This window comes from Pseudophryne corroboree (assembly GCF_028390025.1).
Source record: "Pseudophryne corroboree isolate aPseCor3 chromosome 3 unlocalized genomic scaffold, aPseCor3.hap2 SUPER_3_unloc_8, whole genome shotgun sequence".
Taxonomy (NCBI): Eukaryota; Metazoa; Chordata; class Amphibia; order Anura; family Myobatrachidae; genus Pseudophryne; species Pseudophryne corroboree.
The window spans coordinates 2,323,473-2,347,500 of NW_026967574.1; the positions used below are offsets into that span (position 1 = coordinate 2,323,473).

A 24,028-nucleotide genomic window follows, 5' to 3' on the forward strand; every position below is an offset into this window, starting at 1 on the left:
GACTGATATGAAGACAGAAGATATAGAGGGAGAAGAAGAGACATATGTGACTGATATGAAGGCAGAAGATATAGAGGGAGAAGAAGAGACGTATATGAGGGGTGATCAGCAGTGTAAGGAGGAGGAGATCCCTACAGATATCAGCATAGGTGAGTAATAAACACTTATTACAGAAGTCATATATTCTCATTGCTCAGTCACTACAGCAAGCTCTTATCCTACAGCCTCCTCTGCCATCAGCCCTGTTCTCAGTTGGGTGTTTCTAACACAAGGCTATCCATGACAAATATCACATGTAGAGAGTTTTCTCATACGTCCTAGAGGATGCTGGGGACGCTTTGAGAACCATGGGGTAAAGACGGGATCCGCAGGAGACATGGGCACTTTAAGACTTTAAAAGGGGTGTGAACTAGCTCCTCCCTCTATGCCCCTCCTCCAGACTCCAGTTAGATTCTGTGCCCAGCGATACTGGATACACTTAGGAGCTCTCCACAGTTTCTCAGAAAAAATACTTTATTTAGGTTTATAATTTTCAGAGAGACCTGCTGGCTACAGGCTCTCTGCATCGTGGGAGTGAGGGGGGAGAAGCAGGACCTACTTCTGTGCGTTTAAGGGCTCTGCTTCTTAGGCTACTGGACACCATTAGCTCCAGAGGTTCAGATCACTTGGTGCGCCTAGCTGCTTGTTCCCAGAGCCGCGCCGTCACCCCCCTCACAGAGCCAGAAGACAGAAGCCGGATGAGTAAAGAAAGATCAGAAGACTTCAGTGACTGCAGAAGACGGCAGTTGGATCCGACAACACGCCTGTCGTTCCTGGGTATGATTCTGAATACAGAATTACGGAGAGTTTTTCTTCCAGTGGAAAAGGCTCTGGAAATACAGAACATGGTAAAACAGATTCTGAAACCGGCAAAAGTGTCAGTTCTTCCATGCACTCGGTTGCTGGGGAAGATGGTGGTGGCCTACGAAGCCATTCTGTATGGCAGGTTCCATGCCAGGGGTGCTTCAGTGGGACCTGCTGGACAAGTGGTCCGGGTCTCACCTGGACATGCACCGGAAAATAATCCTATCTTCCAGGACCAGGATCTTCTTTCTGTGGTGGCTGCACAGTTCTCACCTTCTGGAGGGACGCAGGTTCGGGATTCAGGATTGGATCCTGGTAACCACAGATGCAAGTCTCCGAGGCTGGGGAGCAGTCACACAGGGGTGAAACTTTCAGGGAAAATGGTCAAGCCAGGAAGCTTGTCTGCACATAAACATTCTAGAATTAAGGGCCATTTACAACGGCATTCTGCAAGCGGAACATCTTCGCGGTCTGCCCATCTTGATTCAATCAGACAACATAACAGCAGTGGCGTACGTAAACCGCCAGAGCGGAACAAATTTCAGCCTTATCAATTTTCTTTCAGAAAGAATTGCCCTACCTTCCGGAAGTTCAGACCTTCGTCGGGTGTGCTGCACATCCAACCTCCATTTGGGCCCCCAGTGAAACCATGGGATCTTAATGTGGTGTTGCAGTTCCTGCAATCTCCTTGGTTTGAACCTTTACATAAGGTTGAGTTAAAATTCCTTACTTGGAAAGTAGTCATGTTGTTAGCCTTGGCGTCATAAAGGTGAGTTTCTGAATTGGCGGCTTTGTCTCACAAAAGACCCTATTTAATCTTCCATGCTGATAGAGCGGAGTTGAGAACTCATCAGCAATTTCTACCAAAAGTGGTTTCCTCATTTCACGTAAACCAGCCTATTGTGGTGCCAGTGGCTACTGATGCCTTGGCGGAATCGAAGTCTCAATGTGGTCAGAGCTTTGAAAATCTATGTCGCCAGAACCGTGCAGATTAGGAAAACAGAGGCTCTGTTTGTCCTGTGTGCTCACAACAAGATTGGGGCTCCTGCTTCCAAGCAGACTATTGCACGCTGGATCTGTAATACGATTCAGCAGGCTCATTCTACGGCAGGGTTACCGTTACCGAAATCGGTGAAAGCTCATTCTACCAGAAAGGTGGACTCATTCTGGGCGGCTGCCCGAGGGGTTTCGGCATTACAACTTTGGCGAGCTGCTACTTGATCGGGTTCAAACACCTTTGTGAAGTTTTACAAGTTTGATACCCTGGCTGAGGATGACCTCATGTTTGATCAGTCGGTGCTGCAGAGTCATCTGCACTCTCCCGCCCATTCTAGAGCATTGGTATAAACCCCATGGTTTTGAAGCATCCCCAGCATCCTTTAGGACGTATGAAAAAATAGGATTTTAATACCTACCGGTTACAGACCTAGTCTCTACAGCTACTGCTGGAAAATCATAATTTTTACCTTATGTTCCCCCAAAACATAAGAAAACGCATCATCAAATGCAGTCCTTTCGGCCCAATAGATACCGAAGAGGAAGAGACTCTGCCTTCCTTGCTGTTAGAGGCAGGGAAAGAGGTAAAAGAAACCCAGGCTTCTCTGCCTCCCAAGAACAGAAGTCCTCCCCAGCTTCTGCCAAGTTCACCGCATGACGCTGGGGTTTCCCTGCGGGAGTCCTCGCCGGTTGGGGCACGTCTCAAGCTCTTTAGCCAGGTCTGGGTTTGCTCGGGCCTGGAACCTTGGATTTTAAAAATTGTGTCACAAGGGTACAAACTAAAATTTTAAGACGTTCCCCCCTCGCCGATTATTAAAATCAGCCTTGCCAGCTTCTCTGACTGGCAGAGAGGTAGTGTGCGACGCAATACAAAAATTGTGTCAGAACCAGGTCATTATCACGGTTCCCCCTGCGCAACAGGGACAAGGCTTTTATCCCAGTTTATTCGTGGTTCCGAAGCCGGACGGCTCGGTCAGACCGATCCTCAACCTTAACCTAAATTACTTTCTGCAGAAATTCAAGATGGAGTCTCTCAGAGCAGTGATCTCCAGTCTGGAGGAAGGGGACTTTATGGTCTCCTTAGACATAAAGGATGCCTACCTACATGTTCCCATTTATCCTCCTCATCAGGCCTTCCTGCGCTTTGTGGTTCAGGATTGTCATTACCAATTTCAGACGTTGCCATTTGGGCTGTCCACGGCTCCGAGGATTTTTACCCAAGTGATGGCGGAGATGATGATTTTTCTTCGCATGCAAGGTGTCATGATTATCCCATACTTGGACGATCTCCTGATGAAAGCCAGATGCAGGGACAAGTTGTTACAGAACATTGCACTGTCCCTGAAGGTGTTGCAACAACATGGCTGGCTCCTCAACCTGCTGAAATCTCAGTTGATCCCTACGACCCACCTGTCGTTTCTGGGGATGAATCTGGACACAGAACTACAGAGAGTTTTTCTTCCGGAAGAAAAAGCTCTGGAACAAATCTTAAAACCAACCAGAGTGTCGATCCATCAATGCACTCGCTTGCTGGGAAAGATGGTGGCGGCCTACGAGGCCATTCAGTTTGGCAGATTCCATGCCAGAGTATTCCAGTGGGACCTGTTGGACAAGTGGTCCGGTTCCCACCTACACATGCAGCGGACGATAGTCCTGTCCTCAAAGACAAGAATATCACTGCTGTGGTGGCTGCACAGTTCTCACCTCCTCGAGGGACGCAGGTTCGGTATTCAGGATTGGATTCTAGTGACCACGGATGCAAGTCCCCGGGGTTGGGGTGCAAGGAAGATGGTCAAGTCAGGAGACTTGTCTCCACATAAACGTTCTGGAATTAAGGGCCATTTACAACGGCCTTCTACAAACTGAACGCCTTTTTCAAAGTCGACCCGTCCTCATCCAGTCGGAGAATGTAACAGCAGTAGCTTACATCAACAGCCAGGGCGGAACAAAAAGCAGAGCAGCAATGGCAGAAGCCACAAGGATTCTCCGCTGGGCGGAGAAACATCTAAGCGCTCTGTCAGCTATCTTCATTCCAGGAGTGGACAACTGGGAAGCAGACTTCCTCAGCAGACACGATCTCCATCCAGGAGTCTTCACAGAAGTGACAAGTCGCTGGGGTACTCCCCAAGTAGACATGATGGCGTCTCGTCTCAACAAGAAACTCCAAAATGATTGCGCCAGGTCAAGGTACCCTCAAGCCATAGCGGTGGGCGCTCTGGTGACACCGTGGGTGTTTCAGTCGGTATGTGTTCCCTCCACTTCCTCTCATTCCGAGAGTGTTAAAAATTATAAGAAGAAAAAAGGTTCCAACGATGCTCATTGTTCCAGATTGGCCAAGGAGGGCTTGGTATCCCGATCTTCAGGATTTACGCATAGGAAATCCCTGGCTGCTTCCTCCTACGAGAGGACCTGTTACAGCAGGGGCCGTGTCAGTATCAAGATTTATCGCGGCTACGTTTGACGGCATGGCGGTTGAACGCCAGATTCTAGCCCAGAAGGGTATTCCCAGTGAAGTCATTCCCACTCTTATTCAGGCTAGAAAGGATGTTACGGAAAAAACACGATCACCACATTTGGAGGAAATATATTTCCTGGTGCGAGTCCAAGAAGGCTCCTGCGGAAATTTTTTAACTTGGACGTATTCTCCACTTTTTACAAGCTGGAGTGGATGCGGGCCTTAAATTAGGATCCATTAAAGTACAAATTTCTGCATTGTCAGTTTTCTTTCAGAAACAATTGGCCTCACTTCCTGAGGTGCAAACGTTTGTAAAGGGGGTGTTACACATCCAACCACCTTTTGTGCCTCCTGTGGCACCTTGGGACCTTAACGTGATGTTACAGTTCCTTCAATCTCACTGGTTTGAACCTTTTTCAAAAGGTGGATTTGAAATTCCTCACTTGGAAAGTGGTCATTTTATTGGCCTTGGCATCTGCACGGCGGGTGTCCGAATTGGCGGCCTAGTCTCACAAGAGCCCTTATTTGATCTTCCATGAAGATAGAGCAGAGTTGAGAACTCGTCAACAGTTTCTGCCGAAGGTGGTTTCTTCTTTTCATATAAACCAACCTAATGTCCGTCTCCCTCTTCCTATAACTGAGGTCTGGAGGAGGGGCATAGAGGGAGGAGCCAGTTCACGCCCTTATTAAAGTCTTATAAAGTGCCCATTTCTCCTTCGGATCCTGTCTATACCCCATGGTTCTATTGATGACCCCAGCATCCTCTACGGACTCAGAGAAAAGGATTTACCGGTAGGTATTAAAATCCTATTATTAGTGCGCAAGCAGGACAGCATTTTCTCTTCTTTGGTGTTTTATTATTACAACCATGTCACCTCTAGTAATCCCACATGAGCGTCCATGTCACCTCTAGTAATCCCACACGAGCGTCCATGTCTCCTCCAGTAATCCCACATGAGCGTCCATGTCACCTCTAGTAATCCCACATGAGCGTCCATGTCACCTCTAGTAATCCCACATGAGCGTCCATGTCTCCTCCAGTAATCCCACATGAGGGTCCGTGTCACCTCTAGTAATCCCACATGAGCATCTGTCTCACCTCTACTAATCCCACATGAGCGTCCATGTCTCCTCCAGTAATCCCACACGAGCGTCCATGTCACCTCTAGTAATCCCACATGAGCATCCATGTCACCTCTAGTAATCCCACACGAGCATCCATGTCACCTCTAGTAATCCCACACGAGCATCCATGTCACCTCTAGTAATCCCACATGAGCGTCCATGTCACCTCTAGTAATCCCACATGAGCATCCATGTCACCTCTAGTAATCCCACACGAGCATCCATGTCACCTCTAGTAATCCCACACGAGCGTCCATGTCTCCTCTAGTAATCCCACACGAGCGTCCATGTCTCCTCCAGTAATCCCACACGAGCGTCCATGTCACCTCTAGTAATCCCACATGAGCGTCCATGTCACCTCTAGTAATCCCACATGAGCATCCATGTCACCTCTAGTAATCCCACATGAGCGCACATGTCACCTCTAGTAATCCCACATGAGCGTCCATGTCACCTCTAGTAATCCCACATGAGCGTCCATGTCACCTCTAGTAATCCCACATGAGCGTCCATGTCTCCTCCAGTAATCCCACACGAGCATCCATGTCACCTCTAGTAATCCCACACGAGCGTCCATGTCACCTCTAGTAATCCCACATGAGCGTCCATGTCTCCTCCAGTAATCCCACATGAGCGTCCATGTCTCCTCCAGTAATCCCACATGAGCATCTGTCTCACCTCTACTAATCCCACACGAGCGTCCTTGTCACCTCTAGTAATCCCACGAGCATCAGTGTCACCTCCAGTAATCCCCCATGAGCGTCCATGTCACCTCCAGTAATCCCCCATGAGCGTCCATGTCACCTCTAGTAATCCCCCATGAGCGTCCATGTCACCTCCAGTAATCCCCCATGAGCGTCCATGTCACCTCTAGTAATCCCACATGAGCGTCCATGTCACCTCTAGTAATCCCCCATGAGCGTCCATGTCACCTCTAGTAATCCCACATGAGCGTCCATGTCACCTCTAGTAATCCCACATGAGCGTCCATGTCACCTCTAGTAATCCCACATGAGCATCCATGTCGCCTCTAGTAATCCCACATGAGCGTCCATGTCACCTCTAGTAATCCCACATGAGCGTCCATGTCACCTCTAGTAATCCCCCATGAGCGTCCATGTCACTTCTAGTAATCCCCCATGAGCGTCCATGTCACCTCTAGGAATCCCACATGAGCGTCCATGTCACCTCTAGTAATCCCACATGAGCGTCCATGTCACCTCTAGTAATCCCACATGAGCATCCATGTCGCCTCTAGTAATCCCACATGAGCGTCCATGTCACCTCTAGTAATCCCACATGAGCGTCCATGTCACCTCTAGTAATCCCACATGAGCTTCCATGTCACCTCTAGTAATCCCACATGAGCATCCATGTCGCCTCTAGTAATCCCACATGAGCGTCCATGTCACCTCTAGTAATCCCACATGAGCGTCCATGTCACCTCTAGTAATCCCACATGAGCGTCCATGTCACCTCTAGTAATCCCACATGAGCGTCCATGTCACCTCTAGTAATCCCCCATGAGCATCCATGTCGCCTCTAGTAATCACACATGAGCGTTCAGTGTTGATCAAGCTCCAGTCTATGCATCCTATCTTTTTTTTTTTTTTAATACACATAAAAGCAATGATTTCAGGTAAAACATGTCAGTTATAGAATTATATATTGTATCCTGTAACACCCTGGGTCTTGTCTACTCATTTTATATTTCTCTGACGTCCTAGTGGATGCTGGGAACTCCGTAAGGACCATGGGGAATAGCGGGCTCCGCAGGAGACTGGGCACAACTAAAAGAAAGCTTTAGGACTAACTGGTGTGCACTGGCTCCTCCCCCTATGACCCTCCTCCAGACCACAGTTAGATCTTTGTGCCCGGCCGAGCTGGATGCACACTAGGGGCTCTCCTGAGCCTCCTAGAAAAGAAAGTATAGTTTAGGTTTTTTATTTTCAGTGAGATCTGCTGACAACAGACTCACTGCTACGAGGGACTAAGGGGAGAAGAAGCGAACCTACCTGCTTGCAGCTAGCTTGGGCTTCTTAGGCTACTGGACACCATTAGCTCCAGAGGGATTGAACGCAGGACCCGACCTCGATGTCCATTCCCGGAGCCGCGCCGCCGTCCCCCTTACAGAGCCAGAAGCAAGAAGAGGTTCCAGAAAATCGGCGGCAGAAGACATCAGTCTTCACCAAGGTAGCGCACAGCACTGCAGCTGTGCGCCATTGCTCCTCATGCACACCTCACACTCCGGTCACTGATGGGTGCAGGGCGCTGGGGGGGGGCGCCCTGAGCAGCAATAAATAACACATTGGCTGGCAAATATACACCATATATAGCCCCAGGGGCTATATAGGTGTAAATTAACCCCTGCCAGATTTCCTAAAGTCCGCCGAAAAAGGGGCGGAGCTATCTCCCTCAGCATACCGGCACCATTTTCCCTCACAGCTCCGCTGGAAGGAAGGCTCCTTGGCTCTCCCCTGCAGTCCTGCACTACAGAAAAGGGTAAAAAAGAGAGGGGGGCACTTATTAGGCGCATTATAGTTATTCTATGCAGCTATAGGGGAAAACACTCTGTATAGGTGTCACCCCAGTGTATATAGTGCTCTGGTGTGTGCTGGCATACTCTCCCTCTGTCTCTCCAAAGGGCTTTGTGGCGTCCTATCCTCTTTTAGAGCATTCCCTGTGTGTGTGCTGTGTGTCGGTACGGCTGTGTCGACATGTATGAGGAGGAAAATTATGTGGAGGCAGAGCAAATGCCGGTAAATGTGATGTCACCCCCTGCGGGGTCGACACCTGTGTGGATGGATTTATGGAAGGAATTACGGGAAAGTGTCAACTCCTTACATAAAAGGCTTGACGACATGGGACAGCCGGCAACTCAGCTTGTGCCTGTCCAGGCGTCTCAAAGGCCATCAGGGGCTGTAAAACGCCCGTTACCTCAGATGGCAGACACAGACGTCGACACGGATACCGACTCCAGTGTCGACGATGAGGAGACGGCTGTAACTTCCAATAGGGCGACACGTTACATGATTGAGGCAATGAAAAATGTATTACACATTACTGATATTACCCCAGGTACCACAAAAAAGGGTATTATGTTTGGTGAGAAAAAACTACCAGTAGTTTCTCTGACGTCCTAGTGGATACTGGGAACTCCGTAAGGACCATGGGGAATAGCGGCTCCGCAGGAGACTGGGCACAAAGTAAAAGCTTTAGGACTAGCTGGTGTGCACTGGCTCCTCCCCCTATGACCCTCCTCCAAGCCTCTGTTAGATTTTTGTGCCCGAACGAGACGGGTGCAGGCTAAGGGGCTCTCCCGAGCTGCTTAGTGTAAAAGTTTAAAGTAGGTTTTCTATTTTCTCTATCGTCCTAGTGGATGCTGGGGTTCCTGAAAGGACCATGGGGAATAGCGGCTCCGCAGGAGACAGGGCACAAAAAGTAAAGCTTTTCCAGGTCAGGTGGTGTGCACTGGCTCCTCCCCCTATGACCCTCCTCCAGACTCCAGTTAGATTTTTGTGCCCGGCCGAGAAGGGTGCAATCTAGGTGGCTCTCCTAAAGAGCTGCTTAGAAAAAGTTTAGCTAGGTTTTTTATTTTACAGTGATTCCTGCTGGCAACAGGATCACTGCAGCGAGGGACAGAGGGGAGAAGGAGTCAACTCACCTGCGTGCAGGATGGATTGGCTTCTTGGCTACTGGACATCGAGCTCCAGAGGGACGATCACAGGTACAGCCTGGATGGTCACCGGAGCCGCACCGCCGGCCCCCTTGCAGATGCTGAAGTCAGAAGAGGTCCAGAATCGGCGGCTGAAGACTCCTGCAGTCTTCTAAAGGTAGCGCACAGCACTGCAGCTGTGCGCCATTTTCCTCTCAGCACACTTCACACGCAGTCACTGAGGGTGCAGGGCGCTGGGGGGGGGCGCCCTGGGAGGCAAATGTAACCTATATAAAGGCTAAAAATACCTCACATATAGCCCCCAGAGGCTATATGGAGATATTTAACCCCTGCCTGAATTCTCTAAATAGCGGGAGACGAGCCCGCCAAAAAAGGGGCGGGGCCTATCTCCTCAGCACACGGCGCCATTTCCTCTCACAGCTCCGCTGGTCAGGAAGGCTCCCAGGTCTCTCCCCTGCACTGCACTACAGAAACAGGGTAAAACAGAGAGGGGGGGCAAATTTATGGCGATATTTTTGATATAACAAAGCAGCTATAAGGGAGCACTTATTATAAGGCTATCCCTGATATATATATAGCGCTTTTGGTGTGTGCTGGCAAACTCTCCCTCTGTCTCCCCAAAGGGCTAGTGGGTCCTGTCTTCGTTAGGAGCATTCCCTGTGTGTCTGCTGTGTGTCGGTACGTGTGTGTCGACATGTATGAGGACGATATTGGTGTGGAGGCGGAGCAATTGCCAAATATGAGGATGTCACCCCCTAGGGAGTCGACACCTGAATGGATGCCTTTATTCATGGAACTACGGGATAGTGTCAACACGCTAAAGCAGTCGTTTGACGACATGAGACGGCCGGACAATCAATTAGTGCCTGTCCAGGCGACTCAAACACCGTCAGGGGCTGTGAAACGCCCTTTGCCTCAGTCGGTCGACACAGACCCAGACACAGGCACTGACTCCAGTGGTGACGGTGACGAATCAACCGTATTTTCCAGTAGGGCCACACGTTATATGATTTTGGCAATGAAGGAGGCGTTACATTTAGCTGATACTACAGGTACCACTAAACAGGGTATTATGTGGGGTGTGAAAAAACTACCTATAGTTTTTCCTGAATCAGAAGAATTAAATGACGTGTGTAATGAAGCGTGGGTTGCCCCTGATAAAAAGCTGATAATTCCAAAGAAATTATTGGCATTATACCCTTTCCCGCCAGAGGTTAGGGAGCGCTGGGAAACACCTCCTAGGGTGGACAAAGCGCTAACACGCTTATCAAAACAAGTGGCGTTACCTTCTCCTGAGACGGCCGCACTTAAAGATCCATCAGATAGGAGGATGGAAAATATCCAAAAAAGTATATACACACATGCAGGTGTTATACTACGACCAGCTATAGCGACTGCCTGGATGTGCAGTGCTGGGGTAGTTTGGTCAGAGTCCCTGATTGAAAATATTGATACCCTGGACAGGGACAATATTTTACTGTCGTTAGAACAAATAAAGGATGCATTTCTTTATATGCGTGATGCACAGAGGGATATCTGCACACTGGCATCACGGGTAAGTGCTATGTCCATTTCGGCCAGAAGAGCTTTATGGACGCGACAGTGGACAGGCGATGCGGATTCAAAACGACATATGAAAGTTTTGCCGTATAAAGGGGAGGAGTTATTTGGAGTCGGTCTATCAGATTTGGTGGCCACGGCTACAGCCGGGAAATCCACCTTTCTACCTCAAGTCACTCCCCAACAGAAAAAGGCACCGACTTTTCAACCGCAGCCCTTTCGTTCCTTTAAAAATAAGAGAGCAAAGGGCTATTCGTATCTGCCACGAGGCAGAGGTCGAGGGAAGAGACAGCAACAGGCAGCTCCTTCCCAGGAACAGAAGCCCTCCCCGGCTTCTACAAAAGCCTCAGCATGACGCTGGGGCTTCTCAAGCGGACTCGGGGACGGTGGGCGGTCGTCTCAAAAATTACAGCGCGCAGTGGGCTCACTCGCAGGTAGATCCCTGGATCCTGCAGATAATATCTCAGGGGTACAGGTTGGAATTAGAGACAGATCCACCTCGCCGGTTCCTGAAGTCTGCTTTACCAACGTCCCCCTCCGAAAGGGAGACGGTTTTGGAAGCCATTCACAAGCTGTACTCTCAGCAGGTGATAGTCAAGGTACCTCTTCTACAACAAGGGAAGGGGTATTATTCCACTCTTTTTGTGGTACCGAAGCCGGATGGCTCGGTAAGGCCTATTCTAAATCTGAAGTCCTTGAACCTGTACATAAAGAAGTTCAAGTTCAAGATGGAGTCACTCAGAGCAGTGATAGCGAACCTGGAAGAGGGGGACTTTATGGTATCCTTGGACATCAAGGATGCGTATCTCCACGTTCCAATTTACCCCTCACACCAGGGGTACCTCAGGTTCGTTGTACAAAACTGTCACTATCAGTTTCAGACGCTGCCGTTCGGATTGTCCACGGCACCTCGGGTCTTTACAAAGGTAATGGCCGAGATGATGATTCTTCTTCGAAGAAAAGGCATATTAATTATCCCATACTTGGACGATCTCCTAATAAGGGCAAGGTCCAGAGAACAGCTAGAGATGGGATTAGCACTGTCTCAAGAAGTGCTAAAACAGCACGGGTGGATTCTGAATATTCCAAAATCCCAGTTAATGCCGACAACTCGTCTGCTGTTCCTAGGGATGATTCTGGACACGGTTCAGAAAAAGGTTTTTCTCCCGGAGGAAAAAGCCAAGGAGTTATCCGAGCTTGTCAGGAACCTCCTAAAACCAGGAAAGGTGTCTGTACATCAATGCACAAGAGTCCTGGGAAAAATGGTGGCTTCTTACGAAGCAATTCCATTCGGCAGATTCCACGCAAGAATTTTCCAAAGGGATCTGTTGGACAAATGGTCAGGGTCGCATCTTCAGATGCACCTGAGGATAACCCTGTCTCCAAGGACAAGGGTGTCTCTTCTGTGGTGGTTGCAGAGTGCTCATCTATTGGAGGGCCGCAGATTCGGCATACAGGATTGGTTCCTGGTGACCACGGACGCCAGCCTGAGAGGCTGGGGAGCAGTTACACAAGGAAGAAACTTCCAGGGAGTGTGGACGAGCCTGGAAACGTCTCTTCACATAAACTTTCTGGAACTAAGAGCAATATACAATGCTCTAAGCCAGGCAGAACCTCTGCTTCAGGGAAAACCGGTGTTGATCCAGTCGGACAACATCACGGCAGTCGCCCATGTGAACAGACAGGGCGGCACAAGAAGCAGGAGTGCAATGGCAGAAGCTGCAAGGATTCTTCGCTGGGCAGAGAATCATGTGATAGCACTGTCAGCAGTGTTCATCCCGGGAGTGGACAACTGGGAAGCAGACTTCCTCAGCAGACACGATCTTCACCCGGGAGAGTGGGGACTTCATCCAGAAGTTTTCCACATGCTGGTAACCCGTTGGGAAAGACCAATGGTGGACATGATGGCGTCTCGCCTCAACAAAAAACTGGACAGGTATTGCGCCAGGTCAAGAGATCCGCAGGCAATAGCTGTGGACGCGCTGGTAACGCCTTGGGTGTACCAGTCGGTGTATGTGTTTCCTCCTCTGCCTCTCATACCAAAAGTATTGAGAATTATACGGCAAAGAGGCGTAAGAACGATACTAGTGGTTCCGGATTGGCCAAGAAGGACTTGGTACCCGGAACTTCAAGAGATGATCACGGAAGATCCGTGGCCTCTACCTCTAAGGAGGGACTTGCTTCAGCAGGGTCCCTGTCTGTTTCAAGACTTACCGCGGCTGCGTTTGACGGCATGGCGGTTGAACGCCGGATCCTAAAGGAAAAAGGCATGCCGGAAGAAGTCATTCCTACTTTGATTAAAGCAAGGAAGGAAGTAACCGTGCAACATTATCACCGAATTTGGCGAAAATATGTTGCGTGGTGCGAAGATCGGAGTGCTCCGACGGAGGAATTTCAACTGGGTCGATTCCTACATTTCCTGCAATCAGGATTGTCTATGGGTCTCAAATTGGGATCTATTAAGGTTCAAATTTCGGCCCTGTCGATTTTCTTTCAAAAAGAATTGGCTTCAGTCCCTGAAGTCCAGACCTTTGTTAAGGGAGTGCTGCATATACAGCCCCCTGTGGTGCCTCCAGTGGCACCGTGGGATCTCAATGTGGTTTTGGACTTTCTAAAATCTCATTGGTTTGAACCACTAAAAAAGGTGGAATTGAAATATCTCACATGGAAAGTGACCATGCTTCTAGCCCTGGCTTCGGCCAGGAGAGTATCAGAACTGGCAGCTTTATCTTACAAAAGCCCATATCTGATTTTCCATTCGGACAGGGCAGAACTGCGGACTCGTCCGCATTTTCTCCCTAAGGTGGTGTCAGCATTTCATCTGAACCAGCCTATTGTAGTGCCTGCGGCTACATGTGACTTGGAGGACTCCAAGTTACTGGACGTTGTCAGAGCATTAAAAATATATATTGCAAGGACAGCTGGAGTCAGAAAATCTGACTCGTTGTTTATATTGTATGCACCCAACAAGATGGGTGCTCCTGCGTCTAAGCAGACGATTGCTCGTTGGATCTGTAGCACAATCCAACTTGCACATTCTGTGGCAGGCCTGCCACAGCCTAAATCTGTAAAGGCCCACTCCACAAGGAAGGTGGGCTCATCTTGGGCGGCTGCCCGAGGGGTCTCGGCATTACAACTTTGCCGAGCAGCTACGTGGTCAGGGGAGAACACGTTTGTAAAATTTTACAAATTTGATACTCTGGCTAAGGAGGACCTGGAGTTCTCTCATTCGGTGCTGCAGAGTCATCCGCACTCTCCCGCCCGTTTGGGAGCTTTGGTATAATCCCCATGGTCCTTTCAGGAACCCCAGCATCCACTAGGACGATAGAGAAAATAAGATTTTACTTACCGATAAATCTATTTCTCGGAGTCCGTAGTGGATGCTGGGCGCCCATCCCAAGTGCGGATTATCTGCAATAATTGTACATAGTTATTGTTAACTAATTCGGGTTATTGTTGAAGGAAGCCATCTTTCAGAGGCTCCGCTGTTATCATACTGTTAACTGGGTTTAGATCACAAGTTGTACGGTGTGATTGGTGTGGCTGGTATGAGTCTTACCCGGGATTCAAAATCCTCCCTTATTGTGTACGCTCGTCCGGGCACAGTACCTAACTGGAGTCTGGAGGAGGGTCATAGGGGGAGGAGCCAGTGCACACCACCTGATCTGGAAAAGCTTTACTTTTTGTGCCCTGTCTCCTGCGGAGCCGCTATTCCCCATGGTCCTTTCAGGAACCCCAGCATCCACTACGGACTCCGAGAAATAGATTTATCGGTAAGTAAAATCTTATTTTCAGTGAGACCTGCTGGCAACAGGCTCACTGCACCGAGGGACTAAGGGGAGAAGAAGCGAACTCACCTGCGTGCAGAGTGGATTGGGCTTCTTAGGCTACTGGACATTAGCTCCAGAGGGACGATCACAGGCCCAGCCATGGATAAGTCCCAGAGTCGCGCCGCCGCCCCCCTTACAGAGCCAGAAGACTGAAGAGGTCCGGAAAATCGGCGGCAGAAGACGTCCTGTCTTCAATAAGGTAGCGCACAGCACCGCAGCTGTACGCCATTGCTCTCAGCACACTTCACACTCCGGTCACTGAGGGTGCAGGGCGCTGGGTGGGGGCGCCCTGAGACGCAATAAAAACACCTTTTTTGGCAAAAAACACATCACATATAGCTCCTGGGCTATATGGATGCATTTAACCCCTGCCAATTTTTCCATAATAAAGCGGGAGAAAGGCCGCCGAGAAGGGGGCGGAGCCTATCTTCTCAGCACACTGGCGCCATTTTTTCCTCACAGCTCCGTTGGAGGAAGGCTCCCTGACTCTCCCCTGCAGTCCTGCACTACAGAAACAGGGTAAAACAAGAGAGGGGGGGCACTAAATTGGCATATAAATATATACAGCAGCTATATTAGGGAAAGACACTTATATACGGTTATCCCTATATATATATATATATATATATATATATATATATATATATAGCGCTCTGGTGTGTGCTGGCAAACTCTCTCTCTGTCTCCCCAAAGGGCTAGTGGGGTCCTGTCCTCTATTAGAGCATTCCCTGTGTGTGTGTGCTATGTGTCGGTACGTTGTGTCGACATGTATGAGGAGGAAAATGGTGTGGAGGCGGAGCAATTGCCTGTGTTAGTGATGTCACCCCCTAGGGAGTCGACACCTGACTGGATGGTCTTATGGAAAGAATTACGTGATAGTGTCCGCACTTTACAAAAGACTGTTGACGACATGAGACAGCCGGCAAATCAGTTAATACCTGTACAGGCGTCTCAAACACCGTCAGGGGCTCTAAAGCGCCCGTTACCTCAGGTCGATACGGACACTGACTCCAGTGTCGACGGTGAGGAAACAAACGTATTTTCCAGTAGGGCCACACGTTACATGATCACGGCAATGAAGGAGGTTTTGAACATTTCTGATACTACAAGTACCACAAAAAAGGGTATTATGTGGGGTGTGAAAAAACTACCCGTAGTTTTTCCTGAATCAGATGAATTAAATGAGGTGGGTGATGAAGCGTGGGTTTCCCCCGATAAAAAACTGCTAATTTCTGAAAAATTATTGCCATTATACCCTTTCCCGCCAGAGGTTAGGGCACGTTGGGAAACATCCCCTAGGGTAGATAAGGCGCTCACACGCTTATCAAAACAAGTGGCGTTACCGTCTCCTGATACGGCCGCCCTCAAGGAACCAGCTGATAGGAAGCTGGAAAATATCCTAAAAAGTATATACACACATACTGGTATTATACTGCGACCAGCAATCGCCTCAGCCTGGATGTGCAGTGCTGGGGTGGCTTGGTCAGATTCCCTGACTGAAAATATTGATACCCTGGACAGGGACAATATATTATTGACTATAGAGCATTTAAAGGATGCATTTCTATATATGCGAGATGCACAGAGGGATATTTGCACCCTGGCATCAAGAGTGAGTGCGCTGTCCATTTCTGCCAGAAGAGGGTTATGGACGCGACAGTGGTCAGGTGATGCGGATTCCAAACGGCATATGGAAGTATTGCCGTATAAAGGGGAGGAGTTATTTGGGGTCGGTCTATCGGACCTGGTGGCCACGGCAACGGCTGGGAAATCCACATTTTTACCCCAGGTCACCTCTCAGCAGAAAAAGACTCCGTCTTTTCAGCCTCAGTCCTTTCGTCCCCATAAGAGCAAGCGGGCAAAAGGCCACTCATATCTGCCCCGGGGCAGAGGAAAGGGAAAAAGACTGCAGCAGGCAGCCTCTTCCCAGGAACAGAAGCCCTCCCCCGCTTCTGCCAAGTCCTCAGCATGACGCTGGGGCCTTACAAGCGGACTCAGGTATGGTGGGGGGTCGTCTCAAAAAATTCAGTGCGCAGTAGGCTCACTCGCAAGTGGACCCCTGGATCCTGCAAGTAGTATCTCAGGGGTACAAATTGGAATTCGAGACGTCTCCCCCTCGCCGGTTCCTGAAGTCTGCTTTACCAACGTCTCCCTCCGACAGGGAGGCGGTATTGGAAGCCATTCACAAGCTGTATTCCCAGCAGGTGATAATCAAGGTACCCCTTCTACAACAGGGAAAGGGGTATTATTCCACGCTGTTTGTGGTACCGAAGCCAGACGGCTCGGTGAGACCTATTCTAAATCTGAAATCTTTGAACACTTACATACAAAGGTTCAAATTCAAGATGGAGTCACTCAGAGCAGTGATAGCGAACCTGGAAGAAGGGGACTATATGGTGTCTCTGGACATCAAGGATGCTTACCTCCATGTCCCAATTTGCCCTTCTCACCAAGGGTACCTCAGGTTTGTGGTACAGAACTGTCACTATCAGTTTCAGACGCTGCCGTTTGGATTGTCCACGGCGCCCCGGGTCTTTACCAAGGTAATGGCCGAAATGATGATTCTTCTTCGAAGAAAAGGCGTCTTAATTATCCCTTACTTGGACGATCTCCTGATAAGGGCAAGGTCCAGGGAACAGTTAGAGGTCGGAGTAGCACTATCTCAAGTAGTACTACGACAGCACGGGTGGATTCTAAATATTCCAAATTCGCAGCTGATTCCGACGACACGTCTGCTGTTCCTAGGGATGATTCTGGACACAGTCCAGAAAAAGGTGTTTCTCCCGGAGGAGAAAGCCAGGGAGCTAGTCAGGAACCTCCTAAAACCAGGCCAAGTGTCAGTGCATCAATGCACAAGGGTCCTGGGAAAAATGGTGGCTTCTTACGAAGCGATTCCATTCGGCAGATTCCACGCAAGAACTTTTCAGTGGGATCTGCTGGACAAATGGTCCGGATCGCATCTTCAGATGCATCAGCGGATAACCCTGTCTCCAAGGACAAGGGTGTCTCTCCTGTGGTGGTTGCAGAGTGCTCATCTTCTAGAGGGCCGCAGATTCGGCATTCAGGACTGGGTCCTGGTGACCACGGATGCCAGCCTGAGAGGCTGGGGAGCAGTCACACAGGGAAAAAATTTCCAGGGCTTGTGGTCAAGCATGGAAACGTCATTTCACATAAATATCCTGGAACTAAGGGCCATTTACAATGCCCTAAGTCAAGCAAGGCCTCTGCTTCAGGGTCAGCCGGTGTTGATTCAATCGGACAACATCACGGCAGTCGCCCACATAAACAGACAGGGCGGCACAAGAAGCAGGAGGGCAATGGCAGAAGCTGCAAGGATTCTTCGCTGGGCGGAAAATCATGTGATAGCACTGTCAGCAGTGTTCATTCCGGGAGTGGACAACTGGGAAGCAGACTTCCTCAGCAGACACGACCTCCACCCGGGGGAGTGGGGACTTCACCCAGAAGTCTTCCACATGATTGTGAACCGTTGGGAAAAACCAAAGGTGGACATGATGGCGTCCCGCCTCAACATAAAACTAGACAGATATTGTGCCAGGTCAAGGGACCCTCAGGCAATAGCGGTGGACGCTCTGGTAACACCGTGGGTGTACCAGTCAGTGTATGTGTTCCCTCCTCTGCCTCTCATACCCAAGGTACTGAAAATCATAAGAAGGAGAGGAGTAAGAACTATACTCGTGGCTCCGGATTGGCCAAGAAGGACTTGGTACCCGGAACTTCAAGAGATGCTCACGGAGGACCCGTGGCCTCTACCTCTAAGAAGGGACCTGCTCCAGCAGGAACCCTGTCTGTTCCAAGACTTACCGCGGCTGCGTTTGACGGCATGGCTGTTGAACGCCGGATCCTGAAGGAAAAAGGCATTCCGGATGAAGTCATCCCTACCCTGATCAAAGCCAGGAAGGATGTAACCGTGCAACATTATCACCGTATTTGGCGTAAATATGTTGCGTGGTGTGAGGCCAGGAAGGCCCCTACAGAGGAATTTCAACTGGGTCGTTTCCTGCATTTCCTGCAAACAGGACTGTCTATGGGCCTAAAATTAGGGTCCATTAAGGTTCAAATTTCGGCCCTGTCGATTTTCTTCCAGAAAGAACTAGCTTCAGTTCCTGAAGTTCAGACGTTTGTCAAAGGGGTACTGCATATACAGCCTCCTTTTGTGCCTCCAGTGGCACCTTGGGATCTCAATGTAGTTTTGGGATTCCTAAAATCACATTGGTTTGAACGACTCACCACTGTGGACTTAAAATATCTCACATGGAAAGTGGTAATGCTGTTAGCCCTGGCTTCAGCCAGGCGTGTTTCAGAATTGGCGGCTTTATCTTATAAAAGCCCTTACCTAATTTTCCATACGGACAGGGCAGAATTGAGGACTCGTCCTCAATTTCTCCCTAAGGTGGTTTCAGCATTTCACTTGAACCAGCCTATTGTGGTGCCTGCGGCTACTAGGGACTTGGAGGACTCCCAAGTTGCTGGACGTAGTCAGGGCCCTGAGAATATATGTTTCCATGACGGCTGGAGTCAGAAAATCTGACTCGCTGTTTATCCTGTATGCATCCAACAAGCTGGGTGCTCCTGCTTCTAAGCAGACTATTGGTCGTTGGATTTGTAGTACAATTCAGCTTGCACATTCTGTGGCAGGCCTGCCACAGCCAAAATCTGTAAAAGCCCATTCCACAAGGAAAGTGGGCTCATCTTGGGCGGCTGCCCGAGGGGTCTCGGCTTTACAACTTTGCCGAGCAGCTACTTGGTCAGGGGCAAACACGTTTGCTAAATTCTACAAATTTGATACCCTGGCTGAGGAGGACCTGGAGTTCTCTCATTCGGTGCTGCAGAGTCATCCGCACTCTCCCGCCCGTTTGGGAGCTTTGGTATAATCCCCATGGTCCTTACGGAGTTCCCAGCATCCACTAGGACGTCAGAGAAAATAAGAATTTACTTACCGATAATTCTATTTCTCGTAGTCCGTAGTGGATGCTGGGCGCCCATCCCAAGTGCGGATTGTCTGCAATACTGGTACATAATTATTGTTACAAAAATCGGGTTATTATTGTTGTGAGCCATCTTTTCAGAGGCTCCTCTGTTATCATGCTGTTAACTGGGTTCAGATCACAGGTTGTACGGTGTGATTGGTGTGGCTGGTATGAGTCTTACCCGGGATTCAAAATCCTTCCTTATTGTGTACGCTCGTCCGGGCACAGTATCCTAACTGAGGCTTGGAGGAGGGTCATAGGGGGAGGAGCCAGTGCACACCAGCTAGTCCTAAAGCTTTTACTTTGTGCCCAGTCTCCTGCGGAGCCGCTATTCCCCATGGTCCTTAGGGAGTTCCCAGCATCCACTACGGACTACGAGAAATAGAATTATCGGTAAGTAAATTCTTATTTTTTTCCTGCATCTGAGGAATTAAATGAAGTTTGTGAAGAAGCATGGACTTCCCCCGATAAGAAATTAGTAATTTCTAAACGGCTATTGGCAGCGTACCCTTTTCCGCCAGAGGATAGGTCACGTTGGGAAACACCCCCTAGGGTTGATAAAGCGCTCACACGTTTGTCAAAGAAGGTGGCACTACCGTCTCCGGATACGGCCGCCCTTAAAGAGCCTGCTGACAGAAAGCAGGAGACTATCCTAAAGTCTATATACACACACACTGGTGTTATACTACGACCAGCTATAGCCTCAGCATGGATGTGCAGTGCTGGGTTGGCTTGGTCGGATTCCCTGACAGAGAATATTGAGACCCTGGATAGGGACAATATTTTACTGACATTAGAGCATATAAAAGATGCTCTCTTATACATGCGTGATGCACAGAGGGATATTTGCCGCCTGGCATCAAAAGTAAGTGCAATGTCCATTTCCGCTAGACTGGATTATGGACTCGGCAGTGGTCAGGGGATGCCGATTCAAAAAGGCACATGGAGATTTTGCCTTATAAAGGGGTGGAGTTGTTTGGGGAAGGTCTGTCAGACCTCGTTTCCACGGCAACAGCTGGAAAATCAACTTTTCTGCCCCAGGTTACCTCGCAGCAAAAGAAAGCACCGTATTATCAAGCACAGTCCTTTCGGCCCCATAAGGGCAAGCGAGCAAGAGGCGCCTCTTTTCTGCCAAAAGGCAGAGGTAAGGGAAAAAAGCTGCAGCATACAGCCAGTTCCCAGGACCAGGAGTCCTCCCCCGCTTCCGCCAAGTCCACAGCATGACGATGGGGCTTCACAGGCGGATCTAGGTACGGTGGGGGCACGTCTCAGGAATTTCAGCACACAGTGGGCTCGCTCACAGGTGGATCCCTGGATCCTTCAGGTAGTATCTCAGGGGTACATGCTGGAATTCGAGACGCCTCCCCCGCGCCGTTTCCTAAAATCTGCCTTACCAACAACACTCTCTGACAGAGAGGCGGTGTTACAGGCAATTCACAAGCTGTATTCCCAGCAAGTGATAAACAGGGTACCTCTCCTTCAACAAGGAAAGGGTTATTATTCCACAATGTTTGTGGTACCGAAACCGGACGGTTCGGTGAGACCCATTTAAAATCCTTGAACAAGTATATCAAAAAGTTCAAGTTCAAGATGGAATCGCTCAGAGCGGTTATCTCCAGCCTGGAGGAGGGGGATTACATGGTATCTCTGGACATCAAGGATGCTTACCTGCATGTCCCCATTTACCCTCCTCACCAGGAGTACCTCAGGTTTGTGGTACAGGACTGTCACTACCAGTTCCAGACGCTGCCGTTTGGGTTATCCCGGCACCGAGGGTCTTTACCAAGGTAATGGCCGAAATGATGATTCTCCTTCGAAAGAAAGGGGTTTCAATTATCCCGTACTTGGACGATCTCCTGATAAAGGCGAGGTCCAGAGAGCAGTTGCTGGTGGGGAAGTGCTACAACAGCGTGGTTGGATTCTCAACATCCCAAAGTCACAGCTGGTCCCCATGACACGTCTTCTGTTCCTGGGGATGATTCTGGATACAGACCAGAAAAAAGTGTTTCTTCCAGAGGGAAAAAAAAAAGGGGTTGTCATCTCTAGTAAGAAACCTTCTAAAGCCAGGACAGGTGTCAGTGCATCAATGCACGAAAGTCCTGGGAAAGATGGTAGCTTCGTACGAAGCAATTCCATTCGGCAGATTCCACGTAAGAACCTTCCAGTGGGACCTGTTGGACAAGTGGTCCGGATCGCATCTTCAGATGCATCGGCGGATAACCCTGTCACCAAGGACCAGGGTGTCGCTACTGTGGTGGCTGCAGAGTGCTCATCTTCTAGAGGGCCGCAGATTCGGGATACAGGACTGGGTCCTGGTAACTACGGATGCCAGCCTTCGAGGCTGGGGGGCAGTCACACAGGGACGAAATTTCCAGGGACTGTGGTCAAACCAGGAAATTTCACTTCACATAAATATCCTGGAACTAAGGGCCATCTACAACGCCCTAAGCCAGGCAAGACTTCTGCTTCAAAACCAGCCGGTACTGATACAATCAGACAACATCACGGCGGTCGCCCATGTAAACAGACAGGGCGGCACAAGAAGCAGGAGCGCGATGGCAGAAGCCACAAAGATTCTCCGATGGGCGGAAAATCACGTGTCAGCACTGACAGCAGTGTTCATCCCGGGAGTAGACAACTGGGAAGCAGACTTCCTCAGCAGACACGACCTCCACCTGGGAGAATGGGGACTTCATCCGGAAGTTTTCCAAATGATTGTAAACCGTTGGGAACGACCAAAGGTGGACATGATGGCGTCCCGCCTCAACAAAAAACTAGAAAGGTATTGCGCCAGGTCAAGGGACCCTCAGGCGATAGCTGTGGACGCTCTAGTGACACCGTGGGTGTACCAGTCGGTTTATGTGTTCCCTCCTCTGCCTCTCATTCCAAAGGTACTGAGAATTGTGCGAAGGAGCGGAGTAAGAACGATGCTCGTGGTTCCAGATTGGCCAAGAAGAGCTTGGTACCCGGAACTTCAAGAGATGCTCACAGAGGACCCATGGCCTCTACCGCTAAGATGGGACCTGCTCCAGCAGGGGCCCTGTCTATTCCAAGACTTACCGCGGCTGCGTTTGACGGCATGGCGGTTGAACACCGGATCCTGAAGGAAAAGGGTATTCCGGAGGAAGTCATCCCTACCCTGATCAAAGCCAGGAAGGATGTCACGGCAAAACATTATCACCGCATTTGGCGAAAATATGTTGCTTGGTGTGAGGCCAAAAAGGCCCCAACGGAGGAGTTTCAACTGGGTCGTTTTCTGCATTTCCTGCAAGCAGGAGTGAATATGGGCCTAAAATTAGGATCCATTAAGGTACAGATTTCGTCTCTGTCAATTTTCTTCCAAAAAGAATTGGCTTCACTGCCTGAAGTTCAGACATTTGTGAAGTGCGTGCTGCATATTCAGCCCCCTTTTGTGCCTCCAGTGGCACCTTGGGATCTCAATGTGGTTTTGGGGTTCTTGAAATCACATTGGTTCGAGCCACTTAAAACCGTGGATTTGAAATATCTCATGTGGAAAGTGGTCATGCTGTTGGCCCTGGCTTCGGCCAGGCGTGTGTCAGAATTGGCGGCTTTATCTTGTAAAAGCCCTTATCTGATTTTCCATACGGATAGGGCAGAGTTGAGGACTCGTCCTCATTTTCTCCTGAAGGTGGTATCTGCTTTTCACTTGAACCAACCTATTGTGGTGCCTGTGGCTACTAGGGACTTGGAGGATGCCAAGTTACTGGACGTGGTCAGGGCCCTGAGAATTTATGTTTACAGGACGGCTGGAGTCAGGAAAATTGACTCGCTGTTTATCCTGTATGCACCCAACAAGCTGGGTGCTCCTGCTTCAAAGCAGACCATTGCTCACTGGATTTGTAGCACAATTCAGCTTGCGCATTCTGCGGCAGGACTGCCGCATCCTAAATCAGTGAAAGCCCATTCCACGAGGAAGGTGGGCTCATCTTGGGCGGCCGCCCGAGGGGTCTCGGCTTTACAACTTTGCCGAGCCGCGACTTGGTCAGGGTCAAATACTTTTGCAAAGTTTTACAAGTTTGACACCCTGGCTGACGAGGACCTGGAGTTCGCTCATTCGGTGCTGCAGAGTCACCCGCACTCTCCCCCCCGTTTGGGAGCTTTGGTATAATCCCCATGGTCCTTACGGAGTTCCCAGCATCCACTAGGATGTCAGAGAAAATAAGATTTTACTCACCGGTAAATCTATTTCTCGTAGTCCGTAGTGGATGCTGGGCACCCATCCCAAGTGCGGATTGTCTGCATTACTTGAACATAGTTACTGTTAACTAAAACGGGTTATTGTTGAGAGCCATCTGTTCAGAGGCTCCATTGTTATCATACTGTTAACTGGGTTTAAAATCACGAGTTGTACGGTGTGATTGGTGTGGCTGGTATGAGTCTTAACCGGGATTCAAAAATCCTTCCTTATTGTGTCAGCTCTTCCGGGCACAGTATCCTAACTGAGGTCTGGAGGAGGGTCATAGGGGGAGGAGCCAGTGCACACCAGTTAGTCCTAAAGCTTTCTTTTAGTTGTGCCCAGTCTCCTGCGGAGCCG

The 24,028-nt window shown here is 49.5% G+C and overlaps 1 protein-coding gene across 1 annotated transcript in view; it reads left to right on the top strand.

The window, feature by feature from the left end:
• The window catches only part of LOC134984782 (zinc finger protein 585B-like), a 671,664-nt gene that overhangs the window by 205,209 nt on the left and 442,427 nt on the right, over positions 1-24,028 (top strand). The window lies entirely within an intron of this gene.